Genomic DNA, 8,280 nt, shown 5'->3' with positions numbered 1-8,280 from the left:
GGCTGAACATAATCTGACTAATGACACGGAAGACAAGCTGACACGGGGAAAAAACAGGAAGTGAGAACATTAATGTGGCGAACTAAAATGAACATGAACAAACTGAATCACGCAAGACAACCGCCCAGGAACCCTGACAGTACCCCCCCCTTCAAAGGCCGGCACCCGACAGCCAAACGAAAGAGAACCAGAACAGGGCGGGCGGAGGGGGCCCAGGACGGAGGGACGGAGGCCACACAGAGACAGTTCAGGTGGGTGGCCACGTAGCCCGAGGCAGAGACGAGACTGTTCCGGTGGACCGACCCGGGGCGAAGCAAGCGGGCGACGTGGCACACGTTAGGAGCGGCCGCCGAAGGCAAGCGCGCCGCTCAGTGCAAGGCGGTCCGGGGGCCGGCCGTGGCGTAGGCAACGTAGTACACATTCGGTGGCCGCCTTTCGGTAGGCAACGTGGACACCAGTTCGGGGGCCGGCCGTGCGACGCAACGGCGTGGACACAGTTCGGGGGGCCGACCTCGACGGCGGTGCTCAGCTGTGGCCGAGAGTTCCCAGGTGCAGAGCGAGGCTTGGGCGGCGGCATGACAGCCGTAGGACCGGGCGACGCTGAAGCAGAGGCAGGACCAGGCGACGACGAAGGCTCTGAGGCTGCAGCAGACGAAGGCTCTGAGGCTGCTCAGACGAAGCTTGGGCTGCGACGACGAAGGCTCTGAGGGCCGCAGCAGACAGGCTCTGAGGCCGCAGGCAGACGAAGGCTCTGAGGGCCGAGCAGACGAAGGCTCTGAGGCCGCAGCAGACGAGGCTCTGGGCCGCGCCAGACGAGAGATGAGGCCGCGCCAGACGAAGGCTCTGAGGCCGGGCCAGACGAAGGCTCTGAGGCCGGGCCAGACGAAGGCTCTGAGGCCGGGCCAGACGAAGGCTCTGAGGCCGGGCCAGACGAAGGCTCTGAGGCCGGGCCAGACGAAGGCTCTGAGGCCGGGCCAGACGAGGACGCAGCAGCTGAGGCAGAGGCCGGGCCGGGCGTGGGTGCAGCAGCTGAGGCAGAGGCCGGGCCGGGCGTGGGTGCAGCAGCTGAGGCAGAGGCCGGGCCGGGCGTGGGTGCAGCAGCTGAGGCAGAGGCCGGGCCGGGCGTGGGTGCAGCAGCTGAGGCAGAGGCCTGAACGGGCGAAGTTGAAGCCTCTGGCTGGAGACAGGCCGGGCCAGCGGGTGCGGAGACCCCTGGCTGAGGAGCGGCCGGGCCAGCGGGTGCGGAAACCCCTGGCTGAGGAGCGGCCGGGCCAGCGGGTGCGGAAACCCCTGGCTGAGGAGCGGCCGGGCCAGCGGGTGCAGAGACCCCTGGCTGAGGAGCGGCCGGGCCAGCGGGTGCGGAGACCCCTGGCTGAGGAGCGGCCGGGCCAGCGGGTGCGGAAACCCCTGGCTGAGGAGCTGGAGAGCTCACGGCTGGCTCTGGGTGCTGTGGCTGCAAGTCTGGGAACTGAACGGGATGGTGGACAGGCGACTGGGAAACAGGAGGCGACTGGACTACAGGGCACTGGGCGGCAGACTGGACTACAGAAGAGTGAACGACAGACTGGACAGGCTGGAGGACGGGCGACCGGGGGACAGGAGCAGACTGGACTGACTGGACAGGGGACTGAGCTACGGAAGACTGGAGAGGAGCAGGCTGAGCTACAGGTGAGTGAACTGACTGGAGTGAAAGCTGAACAGCAGGTGAGGGAACTGACTGAATTGAAAGCTGAACAGCAGGTGAGGGAACTGACTGGAGTGGAGATGCTAAGGGATGAACAGAGGTAGGAGAGGCTGACAACGGAGCTGAGGTTGGTGTGGCTAATGGCTGAGCTACAGACTGAGCTAGTGACGGGGATAAAATTACGGCTTGGGCTAGTAAGGCTGGTGCCTGGGCAGGGGACAGTTCAGCTAATCTAACTAGGGATAGTGCGAGGGCGTGAAAGGCTGGGTCAGGAGTTGGATGAAGTGGTGACGTAGCAGGTGAACCGGTTAGCTCTTCCAAGTCTCTAGGGAGGTCAGGCTGGGTTCTGGCTGCCCTCAGCCTGGGCGCTGGGACGGGCACGGAAGGTGGCTGGACACCAGTCCCCCCCACCTGAGAAACAGAAGCAGGTGTGGAAGTAGACCGGGTCGCAGCTGCCCTCCTCCTGGGAGCTGGCACTGGTGTGGGCGTGGACTGGGCCCCCATGCTGGTGGGAAATGGCTGAATAATGGGTGTGGAAATGGTGATGGAGTGTGTGTTACTGGCAGGTTTATTGGAGAATGTTCGGGTTTTTCTGCCACCACTATTTACAGTCTTTGGAGAAGAGCAGAAAAACTCTTCCCAGTCCACGTCCTCGTCTAGGAGGGAGACTCCCCATGAATCAGAAGTGGGTCCATTGTGCGTTTCAAGTGAGTAATCAGATGGTGAGTGCGAAAAACAGTCACTGGAGCTCACCATCGGGAGTGGCTGAAAGTAGTCCGTTTTATGGCGGCGTGTGCGCCGCTTTCTTCGGGAAGAGACAGCAGGCGGGGTACACAGCCGAGCCTCTGGCACGGGAGCCTCCATTGAGCCGAGGTGGTAGGCGGAGCCGCTGTGCCATGGCGAGGTTGAAGGTCCGGTGAGTAAAACGGCTGGCGGGCGAGCGAGGAGCGGAGCAGCGTGAGAGCGAGCGGCCGAAGCTTGGCCTGCGACGCCCACTCTCCGAGGCGAACGCTCCGATGCAGGTGAGGCAGCAGGTGGAGGACCGCGGCGTCTCCGAGGCCCGCCCAGAGCCAGACGAGTCCCCTCAAAGACGTGCTCCCTCTCTGAGAAGAGCCGCTGTTTCCACCTGAGCTTCTCCGCCCAAATGGAGAGCGCTGCGTCCTGCCGCTCGTAAAGGTCCGAGGCCGCTGGGTCAAAAGCGTGTCTTCTTGGCACGGGTCGTGTCATTCTGTCAGAGGTTGTGTGTGGAGGCGTGGAAGAGATGACCCAAACGCTGGACTCACGGTGCAGAAGTGAAGAGGATTTATTGGAGGGTGAATGAACAAAGCAGGAACGATGGAGTGGCTGGCTGGCTGGCTGAAAGACTGGCTGGCTGACCGACTGAACATACAGACGGAGGGACGACATGAACATCAACATCAATGACACGACAGAGAACTGGTGAAACCGAGGACCTTAAATACACAGGTTGAATGATGACAATGATTGGAAACAGGCGAGTACAGGGCTGAACATAATCTGACTAATGACACGGAAGACAAGCTGACACGGGGAAAAAACAGGAAGTGAGAACATTAATGTGGCGAACTAAACTGAACATGAACAAACTGAAATCACTGGGTCAACGACCCAGGAACCCTGACAATTGTTTTACGGTAGGATTAACGTAGCTATGTCAGTTTTAGTCTAAGTGCTTTTTGTTTAGATGAAGTCCAGCAGGTTTAGGGAAGTCGTTTATGGGGGCACACTCTGACACACACACACTCTGACACACACACACACACACACACTCTGACACACACAGACTCTGACACACACACACACACACACACACACACACACACACACACACACACACACACACCTCCACATTTTAATGTATGGAACAAACGCTTACTGAAGCATATAAATAGAGACCAGGGCAGTACTCAGGGCTTAGTCTCTGAGCCTCACTCTCGGTGTGTGAGCTCAGGAGGCTGCCCTTGCTAGCAAGAAAATCTGTGTGTTTCTCTTCTCTGATTCTCTACTGAAGAAGTGTTTTAGAATATATCTCTTAACACTACAACACACCAAATCCGGTCGTTGGTACTTGCTGGCTTGTGTAGCAACTAAGTAACAAAAGCTCAACACTGCGCCCGAGCATCCTGGAGCACTTCTGTTGTGTTTTGTACATGCTTTGTCTGTAGGGGCCACTGTAAATATACTTTTATTTATTCACTCCACATAAAATGTAATAAATAAATCATATAATACAAAAACCAACTATTCACATTTCAACTTTCAACTATTTAAATTTTCAGCTTTTTTCTTTTAAACAAATTTAAAGTGAAACAACACAAAACAGTGCAAACCACAACACAATATAAATTACAAATATAAATTAAAACATGAAAACAAAAAGAACATACATATTCTCTGTCATATGGGTCTGCATGAATAAACTTTCTGAATCCTTTATCATCTGCAACTGAAAATAGTCGTGGATGATTACTATACCTTTCTAACGTGACGTTGTTGTCTCTGGCTCTCTCTCTCTCCCTCCCGCTCTGTTCCTGTGCTGCTGCCAGTGTAACTACCTCCTCTCCCCCCTCTTCCCAGTGCAAAACACAAGGCTGGCGTGCGGAGTGAAGCGCAAAAAAAGTGCGAGAGAGAGGGTGAGAGAAAGAAAAAAAAAGGGAAAAAAAACCCACGGTATAAAGAGCCGGCTCCCGTCGTTCACGTCAAAGATCCGGCTCTAAGAGCAATTTCGTTCGCGACCGACACATCACTATTGTTTTCATATTCCCAATGGCCGAAAAAGCATGGTGGCAACGGAAAATGAGAAGGGGGAAAGCGGATCGTTAAATGAAAGGGTTGAACCAGAATTGGTTTGTAAAAATGGTGCAACTTCAGTGATGTGGGACTGGTTTGGTGTTTGCCTGTCAGATACACAACAAAGCACCTTTTTGGGGGGCTAGCCCAGAACAGATTCCGTTGGCGTGGTGTTGTTGCGGACCTATGCTCCCCCAGGAGTCAACAGGAAATTGATTGAGGTGATAAATAATTATGTGCTACATGATCACTAGCGACATAGCTATGTTAGCACAACATAAACAGTGAAGCTGGAGGATGAACGCTAACACTTTTCCACTCTATAAAAGTTAACGTGAAGGTTCCTGATGGTTAGAGACAAATGCAATCGCATGGCAGGATGCTGTAAACAGACCAAACTTCAGTCAAGAGAACAACTGAGATAATCCATCCACAATACGAGGTTGGACTTCAGCTGATCAAACACACACATCTACACTAAGTGCAATACTCTTTCTGGCATCGTTGTATTATACTGATATTGTATATAGCATTTGTATTCTTATTTATTCTATTTTAGTCGATTGTATATAATATTTTATTTTATTCTATTCTATTGTGTACATTCCAGTGTTATCTTATTCCAGTGGTTTTCTCTGATTTTTCTATGCAACTTTGCACTGTCCACTGCTGTAACAAAACATATTTCCCACGCATGGGACTAACAAAGGTTATCTTATCTTAGTCATTAATATACTACAACAACATGGGAATAGAGATCGAATACAACATTAGTGAATCAATGGTACAGAAGTGGAGAAAGCAAGAAGTATGAGTTGAATAAAGTTTGATTTATCTGAATGCTTTGTTTCGCTTAATGTACCTTATAATCCCGTGCACTTTATGGTCCGAGGAATACGTATTTGACTTTTTGCGGTCTACCTCCGAAGGATGCAGTCTAGGTTTTGGGAGAGAGCTACTTTGTTGAGGCTTGATTTGTTTGGCCAGAGTTACATGAACAGTGACATCCAAAGCTTCATTTAACATAACTGATTACCTGATTCAGTGGTTTATAATGAAGTGAATCTTTCATGGCATTTGTGGAGAGTTTAATGGTGACAGACAGCAAACTACGGATCATTCTATTGAAAGATGTGGAGCCTACGAGAAAGAGAGGACGTTCTGTAATGTGGGAGTATTTTGAGTTGATTTCGGGTGGGTTTGCCATCTTTCTGTTCTTGTCTGCCTTTGTTTTGTTTCTATTTTATTTGAAAACATGAAAAACTTCAAATGTCTCAACAAAACATATCTGCTTTTCATAATATAAATATTAAATAACTTTAGAAAAATTTGAAGTCTAATATAATATAAGACTGATTTTATTTTTAAAATAATTTTAAAATGTTATTCTACAACATATACGGCAATTTAATTTGTTTATTCTTTTTAGCTGATGGTCTGTGGAACCCAGGAAGACTGTATACCTGCATCTCTATCAGTTTCTGTGTTAGTTTCAGTTTCTTCCAGCCTCTTGTGTTCAATGTGAGGATTTTCTCTAAAGCAGGAGAAATTCTCTCCAAGAAAAGAACTTTTCTTTAAGAACTGACTTGGCCATCGCACAGAGGAGCAAATTGTCTTCTTAAATAAAAACTAAACCTTAAATGCATTGTGTTTTTCCTTCTCCAGTTTACAATCTACTCCCAGGTCAGAAATATGTGTAAGAAAATATTATTATTAATATTAATAATATTATTATTTATAAACATACCCGTCCAGCAATTAATTGCATAAGTACCTGGAGGCAGGATCTCATGGCAAGCATACTCCATGTGTTGTACATTATTATATGAATATAACATGTATTTTTCCATGTACTGTATTTACCAACACCAAGAAGTCATGGCCACACCATGGTGCATGTTTAAACAAAGTTCACTGATCAAATTTATTTATAAAAAATAGACATAATTTTCTCTCAAAAAAATACACGTTCAAAGCAACACAACGGTGGCCCAAAATGAGAGTTGTGAATTCCACTCTGCAGAGTGGGCAGTCATAATGAAGCAGTGCATTTTAATTTGTCGAGAGGGAGGGGAAACAGGAGGACAAAGGAGGGGGGAACAACTAAGCTGTAGTGCCTCTTCACTTCACTGTGCAATACCTTTGTTAATAGTCAACGGTGCAATAGACCTCAATACTTGAAATGTGCAATTTCACTTGTATTTTTATTTTTATTCCTATTTATTCTATTTATCCCCTTCATATATTTTATTTATATTTGTCTCTGTATTTATATATATGTGTATATATATATAATATTCTGCTCACGTTCTGTAACTTCTGTCGGTGCTGTGCTTTTGGAAACCGAATTTCCCAGAGGAACCCACCCGAGGGATTAATAAAGTTTTATCTTATCTTATCATATCCTTATCTTTTGTGCTTTTTAGTTTTTTTTCTGTTTTATTTTGTTCTGTTATTCCTTTTCTCTTGGGTCTAGTTCTACTTCCTGTGTCTCATCGTCTGTGATTGGCCCAGCTGTGCTCCCACATGTTTTCCTGTGTATACATGTTGTCTCAGTCTTCTCTTGCTCTTTGTTGTGCTTTCCCTCATGGCTGTGTCCCATGAAGATTATAGTTAACCTTCATGTGACACTAACCTAGTTGAGACAGTGATGAGTAGATGATGTCTTGGAATGTGTGGGACATTCACTTTTCTGTGTACACACTGTTGGTGTGACACTCAAGAGCGACATCTGTTGGATTAAAAAAATCACTGCAGATAACCTGGATAAAGACTGAACATAACCAGCTTATGATAAAGTTAGAACTGACCTGTAGTTCAGGTCATTTGATTATAACAAAATATTATGACTGACTAATCATAATTTAACTAATCACTAATACAGTATCTCAAATGTAGACTTTAATACCTCAAAATCCCATCCTTTCGTCGTCCTCGGGAGCAGAAATCATCCCGTACCAAAAAGTGCTCTAAAATGTTATACATCAATATGTTTTTCCCACTTTAAATTACCGTAATTGTCGGGCTATAAGCCGCTACTTTTTGCACAAGCTTTGAACCCTGCGGCTTTTAGTCAGGTGCGGCTTTTCTATGGATTGTCCATGATTTTTATCATATCGTAAGACGATTTGTTTTGTTTGTTCCACTGTTGTACGGCACTACGTTGCCTGGCGGAAGGGCATGTGATCAGACACACAGTATCGGGGTTCAAGAGTAGTATGTTGGTCACCAGAGGTGTGGACTTGAGTCACATGACTTGACATTAATTTTATGACTTTAGACTTGACTTGAAAAAATGTTCTAAGACTTGTGACTTGACTTGGACTTTTACACCAATGACTTGGGACTTGAATTGGACTTGAACCGGTTTACTTGAAAAGACTTGATATTTTACCCCAAATATAAAATTTAACATGCATATTATATAGAGATTGAAAATTTGACGTCATTCACGGGTAGAACCGCAAAGGATTCTGGGAACTCGTGGCAAGCGGTACTAGCGCACGCAGGCTTTCAATTGAAATCAGTTATACAGCGATAAAAAGAAACACAAAAATGTCAAGAAGCTGTTGTATTATTAACTGCAATAGTCGGTCGCATGACAGCCACGGGAAGCCGACGGGTAAAGAGATCGGTTGTTATCGGATTACGTCGTTGAAGAGAAATTGTTCGAGCCATGTTTCCGAAGTAACAAAGAGGCGACTGGATTGCAGCCATTCAAAGATCAAATATAACGTCCCAGAACACTCCAGCTCACAGGTTAGTCTGCTCCAAGCATTTCCACA

This window comes from Simochromis diagramma, unplaced genomic scaffold (assembly GCF_900408965.1).
Source record: "Simochromis diagramma unplaced genomic scaffold, fSimDia1.1 OVJJ01000341.1, whole genome shotgun sequence".
Taxonomy (NCBI): domain Eukaryota; kingdom Metazoa; phylum Chordata; class Actinopteri; order Cichliformes; family Cichlidae; genus Simochromis; species Simochromis diagramma.
Note: the sequence above shows the minus strand (reverse complement) of the source record.